The 13,527-nt window shown below is 45.4% G+C and overlaps 1 pseudogene; it reads left to right on the forward strand.

The window, feature by feature from the left end:
- LOC130389065 (inactive tyrosine-protein kinase PEAK1-like) overlaps nucleotides 1–13,527 on the forward strand; it is a 76,936-nt pseudogene that overhangs the window by 39,230 nt on the left and 24,179 nt on the right.

Below are 13,527 nucleotides of genomic sequence, written 5' to 3' on the forward strand. Positions count from 1 at the left end.
AATCCTGATTTGACTGACTTGCTCAATGGGTCTTATTCACCCAGGGGTAACTTGGTTGTTAAATCAAGCTGGGTGGGGGGACTTTACTGAATGCTGCTAGCGTTTAAAGCTAAGATGGCCGCTTGGTGAATATGAATATATTGGCTCTCTGAAACGAAGGGAAGAGCTACAATTTGTGTTGGTCAATCCCAGGTGTGTGTGTGTGTGTGTGTGTGTGTGTGTGTGTGTGTGTGTGTGTGTGTGTGTCTGTGTGTGTGTGTGTGTGTGTGTGTGTGTGTGTGGTGTGTGTGTGTGTGTGTGTGTGTGTGTGTGCGCATGCTTGTGTACGCACGCACACACGAGCGTACATTGGAAAGGATTGTAGGAAACAGAACCCATGCTATAGTTTCGCTCAACCTTTGTACAGCCAGAGACAAAAAGCGTTCCTTTTCCTCCTCAACCTGGGCTTCCCCCCTGGCCGTGTTTTGTCTGCGGAGGTGCGCTCCTTCCTGCTCCCGACCCAGGGCCGGCTGCGTGGCCTAGGCCTCTGTCCTCGGACCAGGACACCTCGGCTCTGTTTGGGTTTCTCCTGTCTGCAGACTTGTTGTCTCCAATTGTCTTTCTGCTCCTTATTGATGGTGGGAACACAGGGTCGCTGTGTGTGTGTGATGTGTTGTGAATTCCTACTGGTTGTGTTTGACTCTGTGGCTATTTGTGGGGCTTTGCTTATTCACAGGAAGCCAGAGGGTTCATCTGTAGGGCTGTGGAGCTTATGATTCAGTCGTTAGTATTTAATCTTATTGAGTCATCGAGCTGAGGGTTTTGTTGACATGACTAACAGTGAATACGTGTAATTAGTCGACACATGGGATTGGGAGCAGGAAGGAGGTTTGTGATATGCGTACAGGTACAAATTTGAACAGTCCTTTCTGGCTGGGAGTTGACCACTCTTGTAACTCCACTATTCTGGACCGTATTATCTGGGTAAAGAAGGGACCTTTCCCGGTGGGGATGAAAGCACCACAGCATTCATATCTAGGCATATGCAAATTGTTTACATAAAGTAGCAATAACTTTGATGATCATAAATGGGCCAGGGCCCATGCAGAGAGCAGCAGCGTTTTCACCTCTAGCGCCTGCTGAAATTCTCTCTCTGTTGTTTCACCTTTTTTATTTTTTTGGTAGCGTTGATTTAATTATACCCGCCGCCAGGATCAATTTCACACGCGTGTAGCTCAGCGAGCGTGGAGGAGGAAGGGGAGGAGGAGGGGAAAGGAGAGGGGCGGAGTAGTAGGAGTTGAAGAGAGGGGGATGAGAAGGAGGGGGGGGAGGAGGAGGAGAAGGAGAAGGAAGAAGGAGGAGGAGAGGGGAGGAGGAGAGGGGAGGAGTAGTAGGAGTTGAAGAGAGGGGGATGAGAAGGAGGGAGGAGGTGAAGGAAAGAGGAGGAGGAGGAGAAGGAGAGGCAGAGGCAGGAGAAGGAAGGGGGAGGAGGAGGAGGAGGGGGGGAAGGAGAGGGGGATGAGAAGGAGGGAGAAGGAGAGGCAGGAGAATGAAGGGGGGAGGAGGAGGAGAGAGGGGAAGGAGAGGCAGGAGAAGGAGAGGGGAGGAGGGGGAGAAGAGGTAGAATGGAGAGGTAGAAGAGGTAGAGTGAATCATAGAATGGATCCGCTTCGGGGCAGCAATGCTGAAGTTTGGCGTCGCGGACGGTAAGAAGAGGAAAGGCGGAGGAAAATGGGAGCGACGGAAAGGAGGGAGGAAGAGGAGGGAAGATGAGGAGGAGGAGTGCAACGAGAAGCGGTTATCCGGATACAATGTGCTGCTCCTGACTTTTTTTTTTAACCACAAAGCGCTGTTGAAAGATGGAGTCAGCTCTTTCACGTCCCACCTGTGCATCCCGACAGGAAGTAGCAGCCCGGTCGCCCTTCCTGTCGTCTCCGCTTCCCACTTCCCATACTTCTCTGTATCGATCGCTTCGGCTGCGATCGTTTGTCGTTTTGTTTGTTTTGCTCTCGGCTGTTTGGAGTGAGAGTGTGTGTGTGTGGTGTGTGGGGGGGAGGTGGTTCCATTTCCGCGACTAGGATGATGATGAGGCTGTCGAAGATGTAGTGGCACTTTGATCACATGGTCGATTGCTGGCGTCATCTCTTCGAACCCCCTTCCCCCGACAACCTCTTTACCGTCACTCCTCAACCCGCCCCGGCCGGCCGGGCCAGAAACAGCGGCCCCGTAGCCGTAGATGGTCACACTCTAGCGGATCACACCAAGTCAGCTGCTAGAGGCTTTCCTGGAAAGAGCTGCAGGGACTTTTAGAAGCTGGACGAATCCTAGCGTTTACTTTGGTCGTATTTAATAGTGCCTTATACGTGTGTTCGACAAAAGAGCCAGCATACTTAGTCAGACACACATAATCAGAATACTGGTCGCTTGCTGCAACCATTGCTTTGCCACTGCTAGTATGGGAACTGTTCATTTGAGTGATTTCACACGCTTCATTTTTTCTAGTCTACATGAAAGTGATTTAAAACCCCCGTGTGTGGGTGTGTGTGTGTGTGTGTGTGTGTGTGTGTGTGTGTGTGTGCGTGTGCGCGCGCGCGCGCGTGCGTGCGTGCGTGTGAGCGAGCTTAAGGCCGCCAGTCCTTCCCCTATAGAATTAGTTGGTGGTAGATGATGGTCTCCAGAATAAACTAGGCCATGTTTCACCAAGAGCTTTCGTTCTGTCTTGAAGCTTACTTATCCTATATATTTGCCCACGGGCTCCTCAGTAAAGCTTACAGAGGTCTATGTAAGGAGTTTATTATCCAGTTCTAGTGTATGCAAACCTATATACTGCAACATTACCTAGATGTGTGACGATTCTTCTTCTTTTCGTGTCTTTGAAGCGGGTTGGTTATATGATTTTCCCATTTCTTTACCCAGTCTTTTGGACACTGCAAGATCATTTCAGCTGCACTGGTTTGGTAGTAGGGGGCAGACAAGGCTGCTGCGTTGTATGGTCCTCTACTCCACGTTCACAAGTGGTTTTGTGAGTGTGTGACGATGACTTTGATTCTAATAGTATGTTCTTTTCTTTTTTTATTATTTTACTATTAGAGTCATTGAGCAGATGCTTTTAGCCAGAGGTGGGGGGGTGTGTGTGTGTGTGTGCGTGTGCGTGTCTGTGTGTGTGTGCGCGCGCATCCTCCAGGTGCCAAACCGCAGAAGTGGTGAAACAGTAAATCTAACACATTCTAGATCTTTCTCTACGTTCGTCTCCAGGATTGCTCCTGGCAACTCGTTCCTTCCTCAAAGTTATTGACCAAGACATTTGGACCAACCCCCCCCCCCCATGCTTCTGACCTCACTCTCATGGCGTCAATGAGGTCATTGAAGCCCTCCCGTGGAGACCTTGTACGGTCAACACTCCTCTAGAGCCTCGATGGAGAAACTCAAGTGGCAAGAGTGTAAAAAAGGACCTCAGTTAACCTCAGGGTAGGTTTCAGGGTCCCCCCGCCTGATAGGTTTCAGGGTCCCCCCGGTCTGATAGGTTCCAGGGTCCCCCCGTCTGTTTTCACTCAGAGACCCTCACAAACGTGGCCTCAGTGGGCGTTGACGTTGCCAGGGTTAATCCTCACCGGGTTGGATCAAATTTAAGTTCTTGAGTGTGGATTTACAGATGGTATATAATTGTCACCTTTATGGATATTTATATGAATTCAATTGTTCCTCAAGTTAGAAACGATGTGGGTCATCTGTCACCGCCACTTACTGCTACCTCCCTGGTCGGAGACCAGGGGTCAATCCTTCTGGAAGCACAGGGGTGTTTGAATTAGTTTGAATGTTCGGCGGCTCCGCCGGTCAATGCTCTGTGTGGCCCGAATCTGTTTCCAATATGGCATTAGTGCTTTTATTGGGGGGGGGGTTTGTGTATGCTGACAGGTTTATGGTAGAAACCTAAAAATGCAATTTGAGAGCCCTCATGCAAAGATCATCATAAAGTCACAGTAATGTTGATTGTCTCCCTCACCGTCTTCGATTTAAAGACATTTCTTTAGTAGGGCGATGATTCATACTGAGTTTCCTTCCCTGTAGTGTGGCCGTTTAAAGCTAAGAGGAGATAGCATTTAGGCTCCCAGATGATATCTAGTAGTAGTAAGTCGTAACAGGGTCCCTAATTTCTGCATTTCTATCTTCTGTATGGATTCCCCAGCTGACCAGACGCAACATTTCTCTGTTTTGAATGAAGCATGTCATGTTCAAGTCGTGCGAGATGAAAGGAATATAATATCCAATGAAGACTGCAGAGAATCGATGACATGGTTAACTTTAAAGACGGAACATTTTCCTGAGGTGGGGGCATTAAAAGATGCACGTTTTGTGAGCGAGGGCCTAGAAATAGCCCATAATAACAAACATCAAACAACATCCCATAGGAAAAAAAGCCAACGTCTCTGCATTTAATAGAAAAAAAAGCTTCATCACATACTTTCCCAGTGGTGTGTGCAGTGTGTGTATTTGTGCGCGCATGTGTGTTATTGTTCTCGTGTCTGTGTTTATGTGTACATGTCTGCTGTGTGTATGTGTGTGTCTCCTGGGTATGTGGTTGTGGGAGCGGGGGCGGGATCTTTGCAGGCCTTCTTCCCAGTCCTGATTGGTCCTTCCCGGTGTCACCTCCCAGAGTGATTGTGCAATCCGCCACTCTGGAATGCGAACTTGCTGTCCTTTTTTCTTTTCTTTTTTTCTGTTTGTCATGTTTGTTTGTTTTATACTGTCACTGCTACGGCGTCGAATGGAAATTGTGCCTTAGAGTAACATCACATGGATGAAAGAAACAACAGCGTATTCGGGTCCCTCTAACTGAAACTCTGCTGTGTGAATTATCTGAGTCCCTTCTTTCTGTTATTTATGCTACTGTTATTTATTAGGAAATGTCTACCCCTGTAATGTTTTTTCCTTCTCCGTATACGTCATACCTCTCTCTTGCTCTCGCTCTAAAACGTGTCCCTATCTCGTCCTCCGCATCTGTTGTCTTTTTTTGCGCTCTGATAAACTTCCACTTCCTAACCCATTATCTTTTCATTTCTCCGGAGAAGATGATAGTTTATGCAGTCGTGGAGCCTGGCGAGTGTTACGCAAGCGGACTGTTTGCCTGACGCCAAAGAATGTTCTGTTTGAGTGATTGATGGGGTTGGATGAGGGGGAAGGAGTCAAAGGAAGGGGGAGAATCGCAGAATAAGAGTTTAAATTGTCTCGGATTTAGACTCAGACAGCTGCTTAAAGATGCATCAAATAAAGGGCGCTTTTATTGTGACAGAACCCGTTGCTTCTTCTGCTTTGAAATGTTACCGACTTCAAATGACTAGGGAGAGGCAAAGAAATCAGAAGTATAACGGCGCCCGTCCGATTAATGGACTTGCTTCAGAGTAGTTGTTTTTATTGGACTAATCGTAGTAATTGCCGTGTCTGAGAGGCCTCTGGAATGCTTTTGGCCTTTAAAAACGATAGAGCTCTACTGAAGAACTCCTTGAACTTCTGGCCATAGCCTAATTGGTCTGGAGGTTGATGATTGAAACTCAGTGTTGGGGAGAGTGCAGTGCGTTGAGGTTGTCCTTTATGGCTCCATACATTATTCGTAGGTAAAGTTTAAAGCACGGGAAGAGGGGCCCGCTATTAATGAGGTTGTTTAGCTGACAGGTTAATCGCCGCTCTTCGTCAACGCCAGCGCTACAAAAGCCTTAATAGACGACTTTGAGTTTGCTCAGCGCCGACCAGAGACCTTAAAACAACTAGAGCTGGCCTAGAGGAGTTGGCTTCCTAGGTGTGTGTGTGTGTGTGTGTGTGTGTGTGTGTGGGGGGGGGGGGTGCCCGCTCCCTTCTGCATGGTCGTGTTTACTCTGCGGTCTCTCTTGGTCCACATGTTGCTTATTGTGATGCTTATCGCACTTTATCCTTCTAATCCAAGATTCTGAGTCACACACATGCCAATGCACAAACACACACACACACACACCTACACACAGTCACACACGCACAGTCACACACACACACAGTCACATGCACACACACACACACACACACACACACACACACACACACACACACACACACACACACACACACACACACACACACACCCGTCATATAATCGTTTGAATGATCGGAATTTCAATATTGACCATAATAATCGTGATTATGAGTTTCCCATAATCTAGCAGCTCACACACACGCACACGCACACGCACACGCCCAGCCACTTAGAAGCGTGTGTCACATCACAGCTGATACAGTCCATTGCACTCTGCCGGCCTCTTGTATATCATCCATATTGATGACCCATTGGCAAGCCCTCCGTGCATCCTAATCATGTGGGCGATGTGAAATGGCCTGGATAAGTATGCTGGCTGTGATGAATGCCCTTTCTGTCCGCTTCTATTTTGGCTGGCTGGCCGTGGACCTCTCCAATGACTTGCAGAAATTGCAGTCGCATTCTTCTGTGGTTGGTGATCAATGTTTGGTATTTAGCATTAGGATGCATCAGTGGTTTCATTGATGAGGCTAGCAGTGGCTCACAGTCACTAAATGGACTCTCTCTTTCTCTGGCGGGTGGGACACATGTTTATTTATGCCTCGTTAGGTAGAATCGATCCGTGTCACCGATAAATGTTATTATAATATGTTGCATATTTTACCTATTCTAGGGATCCAAATCCCCTTTGGTTGGAGGCATGGCCATTGGCTGAACTCCATTATTGTCAAATCAATGTTTCAGTTCAGTGAAAGGCCATCATACTTAGAGTAATGGAGGTAGTATGGATCCACTATGAAACCATAGCATGCTGTCCCTCTCTATTGCGTAACGCTGTGTTGAACCTTTATGGACATAAAATGTTCTTCTAATGGTAAAGAAGGATAAGGCTACTTTGTAGTCACGGGTACTTGAGGAGTTTGAATCGGTTATTGTTTTTTCCCCACTGTTGCCTTAGTGCATAGTACATACATAGTCTCTCCTACGTTTGTCATTTCAGAGGTGAATGGATCTGTTTCCCTTTAACGTATTGGCCATTTAATGGCTTTAAATGTAATCCTGCTGGCCTCGCACCCGAAGATTAATAACCTGTGAACATCGGCAACATCCGAAACAATTCGCAAACCAAACAGCATGTCTTGTGGGGGACATGGGCTCAGAGCGACTCCATTAACAACAATGGTGCGGCTGACGTTTGTGGACAGGTGTTTTATCTGAACCAATTCTTCTCAGTGTTGTCTATAATTTATAGTGTGCTTTGGGTATGTTATGGAAACATTCCCGTACGAGCAGACCTTGAACGTGAGCTTGGCAGGTTGTTTTACTGTTGCGGGGGAAAAGCGTTTTCCCAGAGAGCGACAGCTTTTCGAAACAGAAACCACCTTTTCCCTTTTCAGTTTCCACGCGTTCTTTCGATTTTCTCTCTCACTTTGAGGGATGTCACAACATTATGGCACTCAGACATGGAGGCAGAAGTACAGGACCCGTAGCAAAGCCTTACCCTTCACTGCACTACAGAGAACGGGTTGATTCCCAAGCTGGTGACCGGGTTTGCTTTAAGAACGTCCATAATGGTCCATGTGGTCCATTATACAGCTATACAGCTCTAGAAGTATAATGCCTGGTTTTGTGGTAACAACAGCTACAGATGACTTGTCATTGTCAAATACGGAAAGCTGTCCAGTCCAGTCCCTTTTATTTTAATCCAATATCGTTCATGGACTCTGTTTTTCCCATTTTCGTCTCCATTATATCCACCTCAATTATTCTGTCCTTCTCTCGGCTTCGAGCCAAATGTAATGGCGTCCAGCCTATGGGAGTTTACCAGATCTGTGTAATTATTCAATGCACAGATAATGGAGCTCACCAGGTTCCTATAATGTACAGTAAACTGAGCTAACCAGGTCTCTATAATGTACAGTAAATGGAGCTCCCCAGATCTGTATAATGTTCAGTAAACTGAGCTCCCCAGATCTGTATAATGTTTAGTAAACTGAGCTCCCCAGATCTGTATAATGTTCAGTAAACTGAGCTCCCCAGATCTGTATAATGTTCAGTAAACGGAGCTCAATAGATCTATATTTTTCAAGAAATGAATACCTGGCATGTGATGTGAAGTGTTGTTATTGTGTAGTATCAGATTGTAGTTGCTGGAATCGGCAGGGACCTCACTAAACGATACTACAGCGATCGTGAGTGCCGCACCACATATATTGCGATTCGACAAATATTTAAACTGTGTAAAAAGTGTGATGTCGGTGTGATATACATTTTGCTTTGTGCGATTTGTATCAAGTGTGGTTTATGTATAGGTTTAACGTTGGTTCGGGTTTCACAGGACCTCATTGATTCTTCATTGAACGCTGTCAAACCAAACATAGTTGAATACTATGACTAACATAATGCGGATAAAGCAAAGGGCCTACATTTGGACCAGATTACATTGACGAGATTACATTGACCTTTCTTTTTTTTTTGTCAATTTAGCAAAATATTGTGGGATCAAATAATCGTTATACTTGCATGAATCAAATGTATTTAATGTGTATATATATATATATGTGTATGTATATGAGATTGTGGATCTGCTCCCAGATGATAGGAGATGATGAACTGGCGTGCCATGAATGTGCAGATTAGTTTTGGGTTGTTTTTGGAGGCTCGTTCAGCTGCCCATGAATCACTTTGTGATGGGCCACCTGTTAGCCTGGGTAACTCTGCACCAGCATCATTAGATATCTGATAAGCCTGATGTGTGAGCCAAACCCTGCCCCCAGTGTCTTTTAGATGTGATCATCAAAAATGTGGAAAAACTAGTTTCAGGGTTTAGCTCTGGTTGTTCACAAGAGTATCGTTAAATATCCCCTTGCTGTAAAGGGGGTCGAGTTTTTCTAATCTACGGCAACCTATCAAGACGGACAGACAGAACCACAAATCTCCCAACAGACATTTTGATACTCTGCTCTCCCTGTTTCAAGATCAATTTAATGAACACGAGGTGTGTGTGTCTGTGTGTCTGTGTGTCTGTGTGTCTGTGTGTCTGTGTGTCTGTCTGTCTGTCTGTCTGTCTGTCTGTCTGTCTGTCTGTGTCTGTCTGTCTGTCTGTCTGTCTGTCTGTCTGTCTGTGTGTGTGTGTGTGTGTGTGTGTGTGCGTGTGTGCGTGTGCGCGGGGCACATGTGGTTCCAGGCTAGCTGAAACGTACTGGTTGATGAACACAAGCTGACATGCTCGTCTGCTGCTTATGACTGACTCCACATGCTATTTCATGCTCTCAGAGAGCACTTTCATAGGAGGAACATTACCATTTATATTGTCGTAATTGAAATGGTGTGTGGAGCTATAAAGTAATAATGACAGTGTGCTGCAGCTATTCTCAATATCATTGAAGAAGTATTTAGTCATTAATCATCATGCCTACAAAGTTATATTGATCCTTAATAAAGTCAGAGGAGAACGAAACCATGCCAGCGAATAGTTCAATAATGGGAAAAATATCCATCAATCTTCCAGCGGAAGACAGGAATAGCAGTAACAGATGAATATCCGATACAGGATGCCCGTTTTCCTGAGCCAGTGACCTGTCCTCCGCGGTCTCTGGGGCGACGTGCTGGCTGCTGTACAGCAGGTGTGGCGTTCAAACCCTCCCTGGCACAAGGGCATGTCGTCACCTGCCTCTTCACCCCATCCCCCCCCCCCCCCCCCACCCCTCCTGTGTGAAAGTCTATCTCTTACCTGACAGGTACCAGGTACACAGGTACTCTACCCCTGTGACCTCTCTCACACAGTGTGGGAGTTGCTAAGGCTGTTTTAGAACATTCCGGTGCACCAGGCCTTTGTCTAAGGATTTTTTTTGCTTGGATGAAAACACGTTTCTTGGATTATTGTTTCATTCGTGCTATTCACGGTGGCATTGTGGTGGTGTGTGATGTTATTCACTCCTCTCACTCACACAGTTGGAGGAGTCGAAGGGGCCGGGTTGAAAAATGGAATCACGCCACATCTGGAACTCTCGGAACGTTCTAGAACGATCCGGTTCATTGGTGACAAAAAATAAATAAATAAAAGGGCTTTGTTGGTTTCTGGGATGATTTGTGTGCGTCAGTGGTGGGACTGTTGTGGGGTTTATTGTCATTGAAGGAGGAATGCCGCACAAGTGCATGTGGGCCACCTCACAACATTTACACACACACGCGTACGAATACAGCCATACGCACACACGCACGCCCGGGTGCACAGACAGGAATACAGCCATGCACGCGCACACACACACACACACACACACACACACACACACACACACACACACACACACACACACACACACACACACACACACACACACACACACACACACACACACACACACACACACACACCACACACACACCCCAAAGGTGTCCAGCATTCATTGTCCTTTCAGAACTTCAGAAGCACATATGCACAAGAAGAACGGTATTAAAATCCCCAGATAATTGTCGTGACAACATAGTGTGAACTGTGTGGACATGGCCTCACATGGCCGTGCAGAAGGCTGGGACTCTGCACATTACTAATATACTCCTACTCAGTGTTTTTACCGACCCGCTGTGCGACTAGAATGGAGACGGCCTGGTTTGCCTTTGTGCTTTCATAAGTTATATTTATAAGTGATGCTGTTTTCCCACTGTGAAGCCTTGTACCAATCCAGATTCCAGAATTTAAAAAGTCCCTGAACATTCCCGAAAGCAAAGGGTTTTACAAAGCAAAGGGATATGATCCATATAAATATGGATTTGTTATTGGTAATCACCTGACAGTGGCATGGTCACTGATTGTTTGGAAAATAACAATCATTGGAATAATGGAAAGTGCATTATGGAACCATCATAAATATTAGGTGTAAGATATAAGATATTTTGAATGCGTAAATCATTTCATTCTTTGCTATCTTGTTTACAATTGTAATTAGGGATGTACAAGGATTAGCACACAGTTTATGTATTTATATCTATTACAATAATGAAATTACCATAAAGATGTCTTTTCCAACATGCAAGTCTGTTAGATAACATCGGTGACATCAAACGCCCAGTGAGCAGGTACTTATATTTAACTGAAGGGGGGGGGTCTGCTTGAAGTCATGAATCGAAATCATGAATCACAATAGAATTGCCACTTGACTCGGATTTGATAAGCGTCTATGCAGGTGATTACATAGTTGTGATTCACTATGTTTTTCCTTTGTGCTGTGCCTCCAGGGCAGCGTTTAACAGACTACATGAATGATGAAAATGATATTGAGTCATTATTTTCTTGGATTAGATGTTACAAAGCCTTTTCCCGTAGCAACCTTCCACACTGCTGTGCCCTTGGCTAGAAGATTCAAATGAATCCTGCCTCTTTCCAAAGATTATATTGGTATTATCCAATGCCAATATCCAATCCAATGCGTCAATGAAATTTGTTTACAGAGAAACAATACCTCTAGCTATCTGTTGGAGGAGTAATGCACTTGTAATTGAGTTAGTTTATTTCATGTGTATAAAAAATATACTTGTGCTATTTTTTTATATACTTTTCTTCTAGTTTCTCAAGTATCTTGACCATGAAGTTAAAGCAAAAAGTGTTCCATGTTCAAGTAAAGTTATTCTATTCAAAATGGATGATACCATTACCTTCCCATCCTGGCTAAAATTCACAAATCTGAACGAGCACGTTGTCTTTGTGTTCCTGCCAAAGATGCGCCACTAACAGAGAATTGTGTTTTTGTGGAGCGCAGCACAAACTAACATTTGCATAATGCATTGGATGTGTTCAAATGAGTGTCTTGTGCTTTCTTGAATTGTCACAACAAGCACGTTGCTGTTCTCCACCACTGCATACCATTTTGATTTTCATTTCGACCTTCTGGAAGAAAGCCTTCTTACGACATGTTGTTTTGTGATCTCGTACAAAAACAGAGTCTTAAATCTAGACCCTGGTCTGTCCTTAAGACTTCACTTGGAGCACAGAAACCTGGAATTGGGAGATAGTTTAGGGTGGTTGTTGTGGCGACTGAGGGGAAAACACTGCATGTTTATGACCCTAGTCCTTCTCCAGCTGTTGGAGGAGGTGGACGACTGCTCCAGCAGAAACCAGTGACTTGTTGAGCGGGTTGGAAGACGATGCGGCCACGTGTCTTCTTCAGCACCTCAAAAACTCCTCGGTTGTGGTGAGCAATCCAGAGCAGGTTGACGTCCAGGTCGTTATGAGGGGTCCATTATTTTAATTATAAGCCTTTTGATGGTAGACCTTTTGGGTGATATCTGCCCTGATTCATGGCTATTGGACCTCCCTTTTTTTTGTTTCAAACATTTTCATCACAAGGGTTGTGTGAGTGCTAGAGGGCGATAATCAATGGTAATGTTGATAATCTGTCATCATAAAGTGAGTCTACTTGGTTGGAGCAATAGCCACTTAGCCGTTTCCCTGTGCTCTGATTGGCCGGTGTCTCTTTGCTATAAGGCTATCATTGTCCGGTCCTCTCTGCTATAACCCCACCCTTCTCAAAAAGGTGTGGTGCTGTTATGAAGAAAACCCCACCATCCATCACAAACCCACGTATGACATCACGCATTCGACGTCAACACTCGCTCATCACATCACTCATCCGAAGGGCTTTGGCCATTGCTTTCCTGTCAGGATGTGGCCGGTCAGGGGGTGCAACAGGATAAATCGTCCCCCCCCCCATCCCTAGGTTTTCTCGGCTGCAGGGAGTTCCCGCTTTCATTGTGTTCTGGGCAGAAGGACGCCGGGCGTTGACCGCCCAGGATCTCAGCCCTGGCGTGTCCCTAGCGGTGGATGGATAGACACAAACACGCATCAGCCCAACAGTGTTCCTGCTGAGTCATGGCCCAACTGTCATCTGCAGCGTGTCTATTACCGGATGGAAATCGTTTTCCCCCCAAAAAGTATCCAGCAGCCAATGTACCTGAACGTTCTGGAACAAAACGGGATATATATTCCAGACGAGTGCAATGGAAATTCTAGAAAATAGTTTCAGTCATCCCACACTCTTTATACTTTTCTAGGTTATGTTTATTTTTAAGTAATTATGCAGTCTGGTAGTTAGGTATTTGTTCAGTCATGGAGGGTGAAATGGTGGGTGTTCATCTTGGGTTCACTTTAGCTTTGAGTGCCTTTCTTTTGTGTTAGCTGGTGTGTGCTCTTGATCAAACACTTGGGACTTAACTCATTCACACGTCTCTTTGATTTGTTTATGAAACTGTCGATTCATCTTTCATCTTGATGACTTTGCTATATTTTTCAAATTGTCTGGCTTCAGAGACTGTCTTTGTTTGAGTTCTCATCAACTGGGATATGGAACAGATATGGAACAGAAATTAGCAAATAAAAATTTCACAATTCAATGCAACATATTCCATTCTAACCTGAGGCCCACCACTAACATCAATAAAATACAAAAGAATATTGAAAATAATTGGAAAAGCACAACTTCTATGAATAACATGTTAGTTGACCCTCACTGCAAGCAGACCAGCTGCAAAATAGAGAAATACTGCCACCT

Source organism: Gadus chalcogrammus, chromosome 9, assembly GCF_026213295.1.
Source record: "Gadus chalcogrammus isolate NIFS_2021 chromosome 9, NIFS_Gcha_1.0, whole genome shotgun sequence".
Taxonomy (NCBI): Eukaryota; Metazoa; Chordata; class Actinopteri; order Gadiformes; family Gadidae; genus Gadus; species Gadus chalcogrammus.